Below are 18466 nucleotides of genomic sequence, written 5' to 3'. Positions count from 1 at the left end.
AGGATGAAATTCTATCCTTTCTAGGGATGGCCAGCTTCTTACGATCTTGGATTCCTTCTTTCTCTCTTCTCACCCGTCCCCATATAAGGTGGGCAGCCCTCAGGCCCTCATATGAACCTCTTCTTGCCAAGCCATTTTGTAGGCTCCAATGATTACAAACATGACTGCTCCTAAGGGGTTGAGGTTTTTATTATGGATATGAGGGAGAGCACAGGCAGAGACATCTGGAGGAGTCCAGAGTGAACATGACTGGAAGACTGAACTGGGCCATGTGAGGACATGGGGGAGGGAAGAGGGGAGAGCCGGAAGCCAAGAGGCCAGGAGAACGGGAGCCAAGAGCAGCAGTCAAGAGGTAAAAAAACAAAAAGACTATGTAACCAAAATGGCTCGGTTATATAGGAATCAGAGAAACTAGGGGAAGGGAAGATGGGCTGGAGAGTTTAGGATGTGGGGTAGGGTATGCCAGCCAAGAACGTCTCTGTAACAGGTACTGGGGATGCTGAGAGAAGCTGGCAGCCAGCATCTGCTTTGATATGTTAATGGACACCTCAGTTAGCTTTTTGTTTGAGTTTGAGACCTAACACCAGACCTGTGTGGGCTACAGAGTCAATTCAAAGTCAGTGTACTAGTCAAGGTTCTGTAGAGAAACAGAACTGATAAAATGAATATATGTGATTTATTAATTGTTCTTAATTAATTTTTATTGATTTATAAAACTATAAATCACAAATATTGTGGGCCCTGGCCTACCAATATTGAGTAAACTGTTGTCTGCTTGCCAACCTTGACCAGATGTCCTCCCTATGCTGATTCCCTGCCATGCTCACCAGAGATTCTTTGTTTGTGCATCCTGCATTTGGTGTAAACAGCTTAGATGCAAGAATGTAGAACATTGGGTAGCGAACTTCTGCCCTCTGAGGTTCCTCCATTGTGCTGTAAGCCTGTATTTAAGGTTTCCTCCCTCCTTCAATAAAAGGCATTCGGCAGTCTGCTGTGGCGAATGACTTGCTGTTTCTTGTCTCTATTTTTTAATCCACAGCCCCTTGCTCAGACATGGTAAATAGGGTGGTGGTAGCACGGGCATTACCACAACAGTATATGATTTCTTAGAATGTGGTCCAGGGTGTGGTCCAGCTAATGCAACAATGGCTATCTACCAACAAAAAGTCCAAGAATCTAATCTGTGAAACTGAATGTCTTGGTTGGTCTTCAGCATGTGCCGGAATCCTGAAGTAGTGTAGTGGTAAGTAGTGTAGTGGTAACACCCGAGTTACCGATACCCGTTCACCATGTCTGAGCGAGGGGCTGCGGATTAAAAAATAGAGACAGCCGGGCGGTGGTGGTGCACGCCTTTAATCCCAGCACTCGGGAGGCAGAGCCAGGCGGATCTCTGAGAGTTCGAGGCCAGCCTGGACTACCAAGTGAGTTCCAGGAAAGGCGCAAAGCTACACAGAGAAACCCTGTCTCGAAAAACCAAAAAAAAAAAAAAAAAAAAAAAAATAGAGACAAAGACAGTGAATGCCGAATGCCCTTTATTGAAAGAGGGAAGAAACCTTAAATACAGGCTTACAGCACAATGGAGGATCCCCGGAGGGCAGAAGTTCGCTACATTCTTGCATCTAAGCTGTTTACACCAGATGCAGGATACAGGAACAAAGAACCTCTAGTTGATCATTAGGTGAGAAGGAAACCGGCAGGGAATCTGAATAGGGAGGACATCTGGTTAAGGTCGGCAAGCAAGGCGGCAGCCACTCACAGTGGGGGGCCAGGGCCCACAGGTCCCCCCTTTTTACTAAAAAATGAGCTTCTGACTTAGGTTGATGACCGCCCCCCAAGCATTACCTGTCTCTGAATACTCATTATCATACAGACTCAACCACATGAGCTGTAGAGTGACTGCTGCCAAAGATCTCAAAGTGGCGCTGGGCTTGCAATCTGTGCGACACAGAAAAGACCAACAGAAGTTCTAACCCACCCATAGCCAGGAGGCTAAAGGCAATTGAGCCATTCCCTTCTTAAACGAGCCTTACTGCAAATTGGAGTCCTTGTAAGGTGGTATCCCATAAGCAAATGGAACTTGAGTTTTAATAATTTTTACAACTTTCAAAGTCAATTTAAATGTATAATAGTAGAATTAAATTTATCATGCCCAATAAGATGAAAGATTAACTAACTGTGGTAGCTACTTTTGCTGCCAGGGTCTCCATTGTGCTAGCTGTAGTAACCAATTATGAAATAGCAATCCCAGAAGCAGTAGCAGCAGTGGCCACCACTGCTATAACAGCAACAATGGCAACAGCGATGTCAGAGTCTCTTCTGGAGCGTGTGAGCATCATCTGTGTCTAACTGCCACGGTCCACTGGCATGGACGCAGCTCCAGGAACACGAACCACCAAGGCCCATTTTTCTTGATCCCAGCACTACTTAGGCTGGCAGGTCTGTAAAAGAACAACTAAGAACCATAAAGAAAACAAAAACAAAAACAGCAAACAAGGAGCAGAACTAATGGTCTCATTAATGGCTACATTCAGGCTCACAAATTTTAAGGTATCTTCAAAAAGGCTAGATGAATTTCAGGAGGCCAATAAATGTTGCACAGAGCCATTCCTGAAAAGTAGGTACTACACCAGCTTGAAGAGGGTTGCAAAATTTGAAAAGGCTTAGCTGGCATGCTGCTGTTAACAAATGAAGGTCATTGACCTTCAGAGTTATCCTTAATCTCCAAGGTGTGACACATTCTCAACATTTTTGGAAAAAGTTACCATACATTACCTTCTGAAGAATCCAACCACATGGCTACAGTTCCTAGGCTTACAATAATGTTTGCCAAGGCTGGCCGTATTGGGCTCTCAATCCCCATTGGCATCAGAAGGGGAGAGTTTTTTATGAAGGCCCAATAGGTCTCTGCCATGTCAGGATTCAGCAGCAGCCACAGGGCACACACAGCATTCAGGAACCCAAAGAGGAACTTCATTGTCCTGCGGAAAGACACAAACAGATCCCCGGGCCCACACCAACACCGGATCGGGTCCCCTCCAAGTGCCAAGTGTACTATCTTGGGAAATATAACAGGATGCAATTTAAAAAAATGACACACATCATTGGAGGGGTAGTGAGTATCAAACCAACCCTGCATGGAGCATGTCAATATGGTCCAATCATTATCATTAGCTTGCAACCATGCTATTTGAGACTGGGTGTATGGGGTCACCACAATATCTGGCTCCTTACCAGAAGTTTGAACACTGATCTTGATTCCCTTAAATATAATCTGAGCAACAGCCTGTGGATAAGGAGTGATGGTTTTTGCTGGAGAAGCTGGGGAATGTACCCATAGAATAGGACCTGTTTGCCAAAACACTCCAGTAGGTGAATGAGTAAAACAAAATATCAAATACAACAAGGGAGAAGAAAGATCTATATACTGCACGTGAGCCTGCTCCAGGGCCTCTTGCACTCGTTGTAGGGCTATACATCCTTCAGCTGTTAATTTACAGGGAGATAAAGGGTCAGGGTTGCCCTTTAAGACGTCATACAAAGGGCAAAGCTGACCTGTTGGAATCTTTAAAGTGGACCGAAGCCATTGAATATCTCCCAGAAAGGTTTGGAAATCATTAAGCGTGCGTAGCTGATCCGTACGCAGAGTAATCTTTTGTGGACATATGCCTGTGCATAACAATTCATGACCTAAATAATGATAGGGAAAAGATACCTGTACCTTTTCTGGGGCTATCTGTAAATTAGCCAGGCTACGAACCTCTTGTAAATTAGAAAAGGCATCAAAAACAAGTTTTTTATCTTTAGCAGCCATTAATATATCATCCATGTAGTGAATTATATAAACACCTGGAAAAGCTTTTTGAACTGGAGCTAGGGCCAAAGACATATAAATTTGACATATAGTAGTGCTATTGGCCATTCCCTGGGGCAATACCACCCACTGATATCTCTGATAAGGTTCTCTAAGATTTTCTGAAGGAACACTAAAAGCAAATCGAGGACTGTCCTCGGGATGCAAAGGAATGGTGAAGAAATAATCCCTCAAGTCAACCACAATTAAATGCCAATGTTTAGGAATTGCCACAGGGGCAGGCAAGCCAGGCTGTGTTGCTCCCATGAGAAGCATGGTTTTATTTATAGCTCTAAGATCCTGTAATAGCCTCCATTTTCCTGACTTCTTTTTAATAACAAATATAGGTGAGTTCCAAGGCGAAGTGGAAGGAATGATATGTCCAGCATCTAACTGTTCCTTAACTAATGCGTTCACAGCTTCCAATTTTTCTTTAGTAAGGGGCCACTGTTCCACCCATACAGGGTGATCACTTTTCCAAGTGATTTTTATTGGTTGTATAATCGAAGGCTGCTGCGCAGTGACCCCTATGGAAAAGACCCTAGTCCTCTAGTATCCCCAGGACCTCTAGTGACACAGCTTTTGTCTGCACAGGGAGTGGGTCTCCTTGTAACATTTTCCCTAAGCCTCTGCCCGGGCAGTAGCCCTGACTCTTCAGCATCTGTTGTACAGGCTGTGTAGTAAGCACCGCTCCCATACCATCTAACACATCTCATCCCCACAAGTTCACTGGAATGTCAGGTAGCACCAAGGGTTGAAAAGTTCCTGCATGACCTTCCTCAACCTTCCAATTTAAAAGCAGCCTGCTCTGCAATGGAGTCTGAGCTGTGCCGATACCTTGTGGGTTAGAGGTAGAATTTTTAAGGGGCCAAGCTTCGGGCCAATGTTTTAAAGAAATAACTGAAGTGTCAGCACCAGTATCTAAAAGACCCCGAAAATTGTGATCATTAACCTTTAAATTTAGCATGGGTCTTTGTTCTAAGGTGGAAACCCAGCATGCTAGAGGGCCTGTAGAGCCAAATCCACCCTCACCTCTATGTGGTTTAAGAAAAGGATTGTTAGTATGAAAGCGAGGCATCAAAAGCAGTTGTGCTATGCGAGCACCCTGGGGAATAATTGTCACCCCTTTTCCAGCCTCAACCATGATTCTTACTTCTCCTTCTTCAGAGTCTTCATCTATCACTCCTGGAATTACTCTAATACCTTGCATGAGAGCACTGTTCCTGCCCGGAATCAGGCCTAAGGACCCTGCGGGTAGTGGGCCCATGACTCCAGTACTGAGAGCCTGGGGGCCCATCTGAGGTGTTAATACTGCTCTGGCGGAGGCGCAGAGGTCCAATCCTGAGCTTCCAGGGGTGCCTCTGATAAGGTCTTGGACAGAAAGGGATTCCTTTGAGGAATGAACTGGATGGGATGGTGGGAAACTGAGGTCAGGACAGGTGTATCCAGGGCTCCGTACACCTGGCTTCGGGGGTCCAGAGCGGACCCCACTGCCCGTTTCCCGACGGCGGTAACATATTTCCCTGAGCATCAACCTTAGATCGGCACTCATTACTCCAGTGATGGCCCTTTTTACATCGAGGGCAAAGTCCTGGTGTCTTTGCCGTTGCTTGGGCTCCAGGACAATTTTTCTTAACATGACCTTGCTGGCTGCATCCAAAACAGGTTTTTGGGTGGGTTCCTCCAGAATTATTCCCCCTTGTGGCTGAAGCCATTACCTGTCCCATGATGTGATGCCCATCTATATCTCTACATAGTTTAAGATAATCATTTAAGCTCTTATTTTTATGAGGTCTAATGGTCTCCTTGCAATATTTATTGACATTTTCAAAGGCCAGTTGCTTTACTATGGGCATGGCTTGATCAGCATCCCCAAATAGTCTCCCTGCTAATTGAAGCAGGCGATCTACAAATTCTGCAAATGGTTCTGATGGCCCCTGAATGACTTTAGATAGTTGTTCACCAGCAGCTTTATTAGGCAGCCCTTTCCATGCTCTGGTAGCGGCTACACTAATCTGTGCATAAACTGTGGGATCATACAAAATCTGTGCTTGTAAAGTGGCATACTGCCCTGTACCCGTGAGCATCTCAAGATTATGAGCCAGGAAGCCTGCAGCAGCATTTCTATTAGCTGTAGTTTGACAATGCTCTTGGAACTCACTCCTCCAAATTAAATAATTCCCCCCCCCCCCCAGAGAGAGCAGCGCGACACAACTGCATCCAATCGCTAGGGGTACAATTTAAGGCAGAAAAAGATTCAAGTATAGCGGTGGTAAAAGGAGCATGAGGCCCATACGACATTACCACTTCCTTAAGCTGTTTAATGCTTTTAAAATCTAGAGGATTGTGTTCCCTTTGCCTCTGTCCTTGAGCATTTTGAGTCTCTATAACCGGGTAAGCAACTCCCCCCGTTAACCCCTCTATGGGTGCGGAAGGAAGGACTTCCGTGTTGCAAAAGTCAAGGTTATGGGTGGGAGGTCTATCCTTGCTAGAAATCTTCTGTGATTTCCCTCTTAGGCATCTAGCATCCTTTTCTGATCTGACGTCTACATCATCACCCTCTGAAGATGACTCTGCAGAATCAGAAACATCAGAAGTTTGAAGGGATCTGAGAGCCTCTTCTATCTGAGACTCCTCCAACACAGCTTTAGCTTCAGTTAAATGTTCTTGGACTTCAATATCATCACTAAGCAATGCATCTTTAACCAAGCGCCACAAAGAAAAAGTAGTTAAGGATACGGAATCAGGCCCTTCTTTATGCAAATATTTTTGTAAGTCAACCTTGACCTGTTCCCAATCTCATATATTAAATCCTCTGGAGACCAGAAACCAAGGACTAACATTCTGGAGGATTTGAATAAAATCTTTAGCCATCTTGCTCTTAATGATAGTGCCTTGCCGCCTCAACAGTCCAATTAATTGTTCCTCGAGGAGCGACTGTGAGCTAGCTGTACCCATTTCAATACAATTCACCCGTACCTTTTTTCTTTAAAAATGCTGGCCAGCCTTCTCAGGTGTCCGTCAGTTTTCTCCCTTCTTTCTCAGATCTCGGTAGTGTCTTGGTAGAATCCCGGTAGGTCCTCCATTTGTATCGGTAACGCTCGAGTTACCGATACCCGTTCACCATGTCTGAGCAGGGGCTGCGGATTAAAAAATAGAGACAAAGACAGTGAGTCATTCACCACGGCTGAATGCCGAATGCCGTTTTTTGAAAGAGGGAAGAAACCTTAAATACAGGCTTACAGCACAATGGAGGATCCCCGGAGGGCAGAAGTTCGCTACATTCTTGCATCTAAGCTGTTTACACCAAATGCAGGATACAGGAACAAAGAACCTCTGGTTGATCTTTAGGTGAGAAGAAAACCGGCAGGGAATCTGAATAGGTCAAGGTCGGCAAGCAAGGCAGCAGCCACTCACAGTGGGGGGGCCAGGGCCCACAAAGTAGGCTCTAATGCAGTGAAGAAATGGACTTGCCAGCAAGAAGCAGAGTAAGCAAGCAAGGAAGTGTGGTGATACATTGTGTACCCTAACAAACTTGCCTGATGATCAGGACAGAGCCAGCCACCAGATTAGACATAAAGGTCAGGCAGTGGTGGCACACACCCTTAATCCTATCACTCAGGAGGCAGAGATTCCTCTGGATCTCTGTGACTTCAAGGCCACACTGGAAACAGAGCTAGGCAGTGGTGGCACATACCTTTAATCCCATTACTGGGAAGCACACACACCTTTAATCCCGGGAAGTGATGTCTGGACAGAGAAAGGTATATAAAGCATGGGGAAACAGGAACTCACTCTCTTTAGGCTGAGGGTTTCGTAGAGGTAAGAAGTAGTGCCTGGCTACTCTGCTTCTCTGATCTTTCAACTTTCACCCTGATACTGTTATACCCGTTTTGAGAAAGCCCCAGGGACCACCAAAGGAGCTGGTTTCCGATGCAAGCACATAAGTGTCCTTTTATTATCAGGTTCAACCTGGGCCAGCACCAGGCAAATGGAGGGAAATGCAACAGCGGCCATGAGCCCAGGTGTAGAGAATTTTTACAGGGAAAAACCACAAGCTGGGAATTACATGCTTTGGCAACTTGGGATTGGGCAGAAGGGATATAGGACAAGGGGATTTTTTGAAATTATTGGTCTAGACTTTGGGTGCAAAAACCACATTTGAAACTATTGGGTTGGACTTTTGGTAGAGAACAACAACTTGCTGAGCAGGATTATCTGGATATCTTCAAGGGTCATAAACTGCAGACAGAATGTCTGCAGGAGCATACTGCCCTGTGTCTGTTTGAATTGTCATGCACATTCCTGAGGTCCTTCCTGGAACTGAGTACAGCAGGTGATCTAAGATGGAGGTCCTACCCTAAGGTGGGGTCTGTATTACCTTCACAATATCTGGCTCTGGGTTTTGTTTTGTTTTGTTTTTTTATTTAAAAAAACCATCTAGGATTCGAACAACAAGGAAAACTTCCCTCTTCCATGGCCTTTATATATATATGCTGCCACCAAAAGCTGTGGCCCAGATTAAAGTAGATCCTTCCATCTCAAGAGATCCCTAATTAAAAGTAGATCTTTGTACTTCAAAGTATTTAATTAAGAAAAGAAAATCCCTCACCGAGGTACCCAACAGCTTGAGTTTTAGTTAATTTCAGATGCAGTCATCATAGCCAGCCTGGCTTATGATACCTTGTCTCAAAATGAAAGATAAAGGGCTAGCAATGTGGCTCAGTGACAGAACACTTGTCTAACGAGTGTGAAGCGTGAGTGCAACCCCCTGTATGCCACCGCAAAGTCCATGTATGTATCTTTCTGTTGTGTCTCTATCACCAAATTAATGGGGATTGTGCTGTCGGTGGTGTAAGGAAAGGATCAAGATAACTTATCCTCATAGACCTCTGAGTGACCCTCTGCTGTTATTAAAAAGACCAATAACTTTTTATCTATACAGACATGTGACTTAACCTCCCCAGTGCTGCTTACTGAAAAGACCAGACCTTTAATACCAGTACTCTGGAGGCAGAGGCAGGTGGATCTCAGTGGGTTCCAGTCCAGGATAGCCTGTTCTACATAGTGCGTTCCAGGACAGTTAAAAGTTACATGGTGAGACTGTGCCTCAAAAGAGGGAGGGAAGGTGCTGAAGACCCAGTTATGATTCCCAGCATGCACATGGAGGCTCACAACTATCTGCAACTCCAGTTTCAGGGGATTTGTAGCCTGATGTGATGATGTGATGCACATACATAAGTACACATGTATATGCATGTAAGCATTCATACAGAGAAAAGAAAAAGAGACCATCACTTCCCAGACACACTGCAGAAGAACCTTCATCATAAACCATTGGCCACAGCTCTACAGGCCTTTCCCATTATACTGTTCCAATGGTCTACTTATTTATTTCTGCACCAATACCATACTGTTTTAACCATCATAGTACAAAGTAGCACATTAAAGCAATCAAGGAGAAAAACCACATCAAGATGCCAGGTAGCACTGACAATATTGAGTTGGCATTTCTAATAAAAGGGTTCATAGCCGGGCGGTGGTGGCGCACGCCTTTAATCCCAGCACTCGGGAGGCAGAGGCAGGCGGATCTTTGTGAGTTCGAGGCCAGCCTGGTCTCCAAAGCGAGTTCCAGGAAAGGCGCAAAGCTACACAGAGAAACCCTGTCTCGAAAAACCAAAAAAAAAAAAACAACAACAACAAAAAAAAAACAGGGTTCTTTAGGAATGGTGTGAAACAAACCCAAAGGAAATCCATTTGCTCAATCACAAGAAACCACATCCCCAGTAGAAGAGATGGCTCAGAGTTTAAGAACATTGACTGCTCTTCCAGAGGTCCTGAGTTCAATTCCCAGCAACCACATGGTGGCTAAAACCATCTGTAATGAGATCTGGTGCCCTCTTCTGGTCATACATGCTGTATACAAAGTAAATAAATCTTAAAAAAAAAAAGAATCCTGACCTCTTGACATATTTTTCATAATGAAAGCTGTAACTGTACCTATGTTTAAATTTTAAATGTATATTTTTAATTAATTAATTACAGTCACAAGCACAGATGTGAGTTACAACCTAACAGAAATGTCTATAACTTAGATAAATTCTAACTGAAACATGGTACGGGGCATTGAGACAGGGTCCTAGACAGTCTTGGCTCACCTCACACTTCCTGTGTATCCAAAGTCGGCCTTCAATTCCTGATCCTCTTGCTTCTTTCCAGAGTGCTGGCATTACAGGCAGGCATCGCCATTCCCAGCCTCGGAAGTTTGTTTTGTTTGTTTGTTTTTTAGGAACAGACAATTCTGAGGCTGGAGGAATGCTTGATGGTTAAGAGCACTCAGTGCACTTTCAGAGAGGACACGTATGGTGGCTCACAACTCTATGACTTCAGTTCCAGAGAACCTAAAGCCTCCTTCTGGCCTCCACTGGTACCAGGGATGTATGTGGTGCACATATATGTAGGCAAGCATTCATACACATAAAATAAATCTTTTAAAAAGAGTATAATCTTTCTTTTTTTTTATTAAATTTATGGGAAAGGGTTTCTCTATGTAGCTCTGGAAGTCCTAGAACTCACTTTGTAGATCAGGCTGGCCTTGAACTCAGACATCCACCTGCCTTTGCCTCCCAAGTGCTGGGAATAAAGGCAGAGCCACCATGCCTGGTCTCATGAATTTCTTTTATAAAGGAACATGAAGCTGGGAGTGGTCGCTCCTGTCTGTATGCCAGCACCTGAGAGCTGAGGCAAGAGGATTACCAGTAATTTGAAACTAGCCTTGGTTATAGAGGGACCCACCTCAAAAACAGAATGACACACACACACACACACACACACACACACACACACACACACACAAAAAAAAAAAAAAAAAAAAAAAACCACCAGAAATATGGGCAAGACATGAACTAGCAAGTTGCATTGTTTAATCTTGGAGTAGATATTTAAAGATAGTCAACACATTATTAATCAAGAAAATATCTGAACACATATTAGGTCCAGGAAGTGGGGCAGGAGTATCAGCACTTCAAGGCCAGCTTGACATAGACCCTGTCTCAAAACACCACCACTCCACACATTCCGGGAACGGGGATAGGAGCAGCAATTTTACTGGTTGAAGTATTGTAAATTGGCTGTAGAATGATGCTTCCCACTTTGATGGCAGCATCCAATGAGACTGAAAAAGAATATAAGCTGATAAAAATTACCCTATTTGGCTGAGCGGTAGTGGCACACTCCTTTAATCCCAGTACTTGGGAGGCAGAGGCAAGTGGATCTCTGTGAGTTTGAGGCCAGACTGGTCTACAGAGCAAGTTCCAGGACAGCCAGCCAGAGCTATTACTCTGAGAAACCTGCCTCAAAGAAAAAACAAAACAAAACAAACAAAAAACAACAACTTGCTTTTTGTTAAACACTCTAGAAAACTTACAAAGAGCAAGAAACATACTGATATTATATAAGGCATTTTTCAGGCAGTGATTATATATAACATTGATCAATAAATGGTTTAGGGCTGTGGGGATGGTTCAGTGGTTAAGTACTTGCACACAGGCTTGAGACCTGGAGTTCAGAACCCTAGAACCGCCTGTAATTCCAGCCTTGGAAGGCAAACAGAAGATCCCTAGAGCAAGCTGGCTTGCTGGCATAGCCACACCAGTGAGCCCTGGGTTTGATTGAGACACCATGCCTCACTGAACAGGAAAAATTTTCTAAGTTATTAAAACATTTTAAATGCCATATTCTATAGATCTCTGAAGGGTTTGAAGATGACCTATCTAAAATATATCTGCTCACTTTTGAACACATACTAATATTACTACAAGTTCTATTATAATGTCTAACTACTAACTTTCATTTCTTTATATCCTAATAGTTGGTAATAATAACATTCAAGGATCAGAAAATTGCATTACATTGTTAAATGAATGATATAAATACAATTAGAAATATACATATAGCATTTTCTAACAATATCAATTTCAATATACATAATTTGTACAATCCAATCCAATGTAAAGTATTTAAAACTAGTAATTGTCTTTTTCTTTTGTTTCTTTTTTTTTTAAAAAACAAGAACCTTAAATCTAATCTCCTTTGCTTAGCCTTTTTCCTAACCCTTGACAACAACTTGTAACCAACCCCCCTAAATAATGAAAATTATCCCAGACCCAAAACCCATTAAAAGACCAAAAAACCACCCACCCCACACCACCTCTTTGGGAATGTGGGCGTCATATTCTTAAAAATGCTTCCTGCTTTGTATGGGCAAAGGTATCTTTATCTTGAAAAGAAAAATTTTAGGTTAATTGTCAAATTCTAGGAAAGGTAACTATATCCTTCATTATCCAGTCTGTGTATAATGCCAAAAAGTTCAGGGTTTATCTCAAGTCCTTATTCAAGTAGTCTTTGAAAGTGGATCATCTCAGCTAGCCCTCTCAAAATTGCTCTGAGCACTTTGTAGTCCAAAGCTGATCTGTAGATGATGTTTATCACCTTAGTGATATTATTATTGTCCACGTGGAATTGTTGTTGTTGTGGGGCCCCATCTTTTTCCTGGAGACTTCAGTTGATGTTAGGCCTGGCCGTGATTTCCTACAGAAAACTGATAAGAGACTCAAACACAAAGACATATATGCAGCTAATTGAAGCCTTTATTCTAGAATTAGTTAATATTCTATATGACCATTCATATCTTAAAGTTTAAAATGTATATATATGTATATATATATTAATCTTGTAAATTTTGATATAAAATTCATACTTTAAGAAAAGTTTAAAGAATCAGAATAGAAGCAAAGAGTTGAGATTAGTAATAGAATAGTCCCTTAATTAATTTGGTTTTTCTCCTGTCCCATAGCAGAAGATGGCTCTTTTCTTCTGGAATGATACAGGGAGTTTGCATTTTCCTTTTAACAACATGCTTGAGTTTAAAGAAGGAGAGAGCCATTCTCCAACTCCAAAGTCAGCTTTAAATTTTAATTGAACTGGGACTATTAGAAGATCAATAGTGTTAAATTTCATTAGAGAAGAGCAGAAACAAACATTTATGAAGACTTATAAAATTTTTTAGATGATATACCCATACGCCATTTCACTCTGTTTCCTGGGATGGATGATTTGTCCCTTTTCCTCAGTTATCTCATTTGTCCAGTGTTCTTCAAATTCCTTAAACTTCATTCTCATAAAAAACAAAAACAAAAACCTTTCCCCAAGACTAATTTTGGGGATGTTCCTTTTTGGCAAGTTATTGTCTGATTAAATGAAAAGGCATGTGTTACTGGTATAAGTTAGTTTAAATTGGATGTTCATGCTAGGTGATGAACTATCACCTCCTCTAATTAAGAGGTTTCTCTTGTTCAAATCTAACTTTTATCAATTTTGATGGTACCCACAGCTTATCTTCTCCCGTAGAAACAAAAGCAAAACCTCGTCCCCAATGTAACACAAACCCTGGTTTCCATTCTGAGGTCAGCACATCCTTAAAGTATATAGGCTGATTTAATTCTGTAGTTTTTTCTATTATCCAATGTCTCTCTGCAGCTGTTGTTCCTTTCTCATTGGCACTGAGAAAATTCAAAGTTAATAGAGCATTATGCAGTCTATTTCAGGGGGGTTTTGTTACCCCTTTCTGTTTATTTAGCATATCCTTTAGAGTTCTGTTTGATCTTTCTATAACTGCCTGACCTGTAGGATTATGTGATATAAGTGTAATATGCTTTATATAGTAATAAGCAAAAAACTGTTTCATTTTAACAGAGACATATGATGGAGCATTGTCAGTTTTGATTTGTGCAGGTATGCCCATGATGACCATAACTTCTAGCAAATGCATGATTACAGAATCAGTTTTTTCAGAACCCAAAGCAGTTGCCCATTGAAATCCTGAATAAGTATCGATAGTGTGGTGTACATATTTCAATTTTCCAAATTCTGCAAAGTGAAACACATCCATCTGCCAGATTTCATTCCTCTGAGTACCCTTTGGGTTACATCCTGCTGGTAATGGCGTTTGATTGTAGAAGGAACAAGTAGGACATTTCTTTTCTATTTCTTTGGCTTGTTGTCAGGTTATGGAAAAATCCTTTTTTAAACCTTTACTATTGACATGATGTTTTTTTATGAAATTCTGAGGCCTCCAGCACATTTCCTATCAATAATTTATCAATCTCATCATTGCCTTGTGCTAGAGGGCCTGGCAGACCAGTATGGGATCGGATGTGAGTTATATATAAAGGATGACTCCTTTTCCTGATTGTATCTTGTAATTGAATGAATAGTGAAGCTAATTCTGAAGCATCAGGGATAAATTCTGCAGTCTCAATATGTAATACTACTCTTTCAGCATACTGAGAGTCAGTAACTATGTTGAGAGGTTCTGAAAAATCCAATAATACCAACAGAACAGCATACAATTCTGATTTTTGAACTGAATTATAAGGACTTTGAACTACTTTATTTAAATTTTCTGATTTGTAACCTACCTTTCCTTGTTTGTTTGCATCTGTATAAAATGTACGAACTCCAGATATGGGTTTTTCCCATACAATTCGAGGCAAGATCCAATCAGCTCTCTTTATAAGATCAATTCTATCGCTTTTGGGATATTTGCTATTAATTTCTCCAAAAAAATTACTGCAAGCTCTTTGCCAAGGTTCACTTTCTGTCCATAATTTTTCAATGTCCTCCTTAGTTAAAGGTATGACAATTCCCGCTAATTGACGAAGTCTCAATTTTCCTTTCCAAATCAAGTCAGAGATTTTTTCCACATAAGTTTTTAATTTTTTATTTGGTTTATTAGGTAAAAATATCCATTCCAATATAATATCTTCCCCCTGCATTAATATTTCTGTAGGAGAATGCCTAGAAGGTAAAATAACCAAAATGCAATCCAGCTTTGGATCAATACAATCCACGTGCCCTTCATGTACTTTCTTTTCTACCAAGGCCAATTATTTCTCAGCTTCAGGTGATAATTCTCTTGGACTATTTAAGTCCTTGTCACATTCTAAGGTTTTGAACAAATTATTCAGTTCATCATTTTTTACCCCAACAATAGTTTGCAGATGAGAAATGTCTCCAAATAATCTTTGAAAGTCATTAAGAGTCTGTAGTCGATCTCTTCTAATTTGCACCTTTTGGGGTCTAACTTTTTGTAGCTCTATTTTATATCCTAAATAATTAATAGAATCTCCTCTTTGTATCTTTTCAGGAGCAATTTGTAATCCCCAGCAAGGCAAAATTTTCTTTACTTCTTCAAACATTCTTTCTAAAGTATCTGCATTTGAGTCAGCTAGTAAAATATCATCCATATAATGATAGATTATAGATTTAGGAAATTTTTTACGTATCACTTCCAATGGCTGTTGTACAAAACATTGGCACAGAGTTTGGCTATTCAACATTCCCTGTGGGAGGACCCTCCATTGAAATCTTTTAACCGGTTAAGAATTATTATAAGTAGGCACCGTGAAGGCAAATCATTCTGTCTTTTTCTTGTAAGGGTATTGAAAAGAAACAGTCTTTTAAATCAATAACTATGAGAAGCCATCCTTTTGGTAACAGAGTAGGCAAAGGAATTCCTGATTGTAGAGAGCCCATTGGCAGAATTACTTTGTTAATTGTTCTAAGGTCTGTTACCATTCTCCATTTACCAGATTTCTTTTTAATAACAAATACAAGAGAATTCCAAGGGCTGGTTGATTCTTCAATATGTTGAGCATTTAACTGTTCTTCTACCAGCTCTTCTAAAGCCTGGAGTTTTTCTGTTGTTAAAGACCATTGCTGAACCCATACAGGTTTGTCTGTTAACCATTTTAAAGGTAGAGCTGTTGATGTTTTTGGAAGATCATCAGTTGTTGTTCCCCGTTCTTGTATAATATGGATGACTGGTGACCACTCAGAATAATGACTTCTAATATTTCTCTCAGAAACATGTGCTAGTTTATGATTTGTTTCTGAGATTGGAGGGATGTTAATCTGAGTATTCCATTGTTGCAACAAGTCTCGACCCCACAGGTTCATAGCTATGTTAGCCACATATGGTTTTAATTTTCCTCTCTGTCCTTCTGGACCTATACATTCGAGCCATCTTGCACTCTGTTTCACTTGAGATAATGTTCCAATTCCTAACAGTTGAATGTTTACCTCCTGAAGAGGCCAAGTTGGATGCCAAAATTCTGGTGCAATTATAGTAACGTCCACACCTGTGTCTAGCAGACCAGACAACAAAACACCATTTATTTTTATTGTTAATTTTGGTCTTTGTTCATTAATAGAAGTTTGCCAAAAAATTTTCTTTGTGTTTTTTCCTGAATTTTCTATTCTCTCTGTTTCATCATCCCGACCAGCATGATTTATTCCAATGGTCATTTGGTTATTTAATTGCTCTGAGTAGGGGTTTCCTCTACAACTGCAGGAAAGGTTTGAACTGGATTTACTGTGGGGGCCTGCCTGAGGCCCCTCTGGGAGTTTCCCGAAGCCTGAGGCAAAGGATTACCTTGCCTGTCCCTTGTTGATCTACATTCGTTGGTCCAGTGTTTTCCCTTACCACACCTTCTGCTTACTCCAGAAGGAAGGGGCATTCTGTTGCCATTGTTCCTTGAAGAAAAGTTGTTTCTAGGAATGACCTGTTTACAGTCCCTTTTCAAATGTCCTTGCTTTCCACATCCAAAACATCTAACATTTCTCAAACCTTTTGAAATTATTTCTTCTACCCACATATCATCATGGTCATGAACCTCAACATTAACCGCGTCTCTAATCCAATCTTCCAAAGGTGCAGATCTTGCCTTTAACAGCCTGATTATTCTTTTGCATGCTGCATTCACGTTCTCAAAGGCCAAAGATTCAATTATTATCTGACTAGCTTCTGAATCCGGGACCATTCTCTTTACTGCTGAAGCCAGTCTTTGTAAAAAATCTGTGAAAGATTCTTTTGGGCCCTGTTTAACCTTTGTAAATGACTCAGTTTTCTTTCCTGGTTCCTCAACTCTGTCCCATGCATTCAAGGCGGCCATTTGACATAGAATTAAGGTTTGGATATCATGTAAACATTGTGTTTGTACTGCAGCATATTGGCCTTCTCCAACAAGCTGATCCTGGAAGACTTGTATTCCTTTATCCCTCCATTGTTTTTCTATGTTTTTAGCCTTCTCCTTGAACCACATTTGCCACTGGAGCCTTTGACTGGGTTCCAGAACAGCCTGTGCCAGCTCCCGCCAGTCCTGTGGTATAATCCTATTATATGTTGACCAGGAGTTTAACATTTGCTTTACATATAGGGAATGCATGCCATAAGATACTATTGCCTCCTTAAACCTTCGTAAATCTAACATTTCAATTGGAGCCCAAATATTTTGTGCAGTCATTTGATCAGGCAACTGCTGTACGGTTACCAGATAAATTAAGGGTGACTGTGTGAAAACAGGCTTTCTTTCTGTAACCTTATGATCCAATCTTAAAACAACTTCATTGTTAATGTCTTCTGTCTGAATTTGAATATCTCTATAATTCATTTTAACAGGTTTTTCTAAAACTGTTATCCTGGCACTTAAATTGACTATCTTTTTAAATAGTAAAATGAGGATAAGAAAAGTAATGAAGTGCATAATTCGATCAATATTAATCTTCTCATATAGTTGTTCCATTGTCAGACTGCCTAAAATTTCAAACAAAGCCCAATTTTCTTCCAATGTACACATAAAACCCATTTTTTTTAATGTGGAAAAAAATTTTCTCTTTTAAATAGTTTCCTTTAACATATCTGATATTTTAATTGACTTACCAAGTCTGCGTAGAACAGTAGAAATCCGAGGGAATTTCAAAACAGCCACCTAGTATCCGAGGTGTGAATCCAGAGAGAGAGAGAGAGAGAGAGAGAGAGAGAGAGAGAGAGAGAGAGAGAGAGAGAGAGCAAGAAAGCGTAGCCACAAGTTCTGGCTAAAAGCTTAAATCCAGCCACATGTTCCCGCTTGAGCTGAGTCAAGCCTGGGCTCCGGCTTCCTTAAGCTCCGACCACGTGCGTTGGCTTTACAGGCAGGGGCCCTGTTTGGCAGAGCTGGCCTGAGTTGTTTGTAGCACCGGCTTTAAGCAAGTAGCTCTAGCTGCAGCTAACCGCTTGGGGCTACGGTCAGTCTGGCCTGAGACCAAGCCGACCTGGGCCCGAGCTAGGGAGCCGGGCCGCCCAGGCGGGAAACCAGACCTGTGGCCAACCCAAGCCAAGTGGTTTTTAATGGATTCTTGTCACGTTGGGTACCAAATGTAGAAGTAACCAACCATCTTATTAAATAAGAAACACAGAGCCAATACAGAGATAAAAGCCAAGAGGTCAGAGCAATAGCTAAGAGCTAAAAACCTTACCCTTCACTATCGCTGTGGTCCTACCTCTCTGAAAGAGAGCTACTTCCTGTGTATCTGTCTTTATAAAGACTTTCTGTTCTGCCTTCTCATTGGTTGTAAACCCAACCACATGACCGCCTCATCACTGCCTGTCTGTACAGACCTCCAGGTCTTCTATGGTTGGTATTGAGATTAAAGGCGTGTGTCTCCAATGCTGGATGTATCCTTGAACACACAGAGATCTACCTTGCTCTGCCTACCAAGTGCTGGGATTAAAGCCTT

Source organism: Peromyscus californicus, unplaced genomic scaffold (assembly GCF_007827085.1).
Source record: "Peromyscus californicus insignis strain IS unplaced genomic scaffold, ASM782708v3 Scaffold_4__1_contigs__length_199733344, whole genome shotgun sequence".
NCBI classification, from domain to species: Eukaryota; Metazoa; Chordata; class Mammalia; order Rodentia; family Cricetidae; genus Peromyscus; species Peromyscus californicus.
This window is presented reverse-complemented; position numbering follows the sequence as displayed.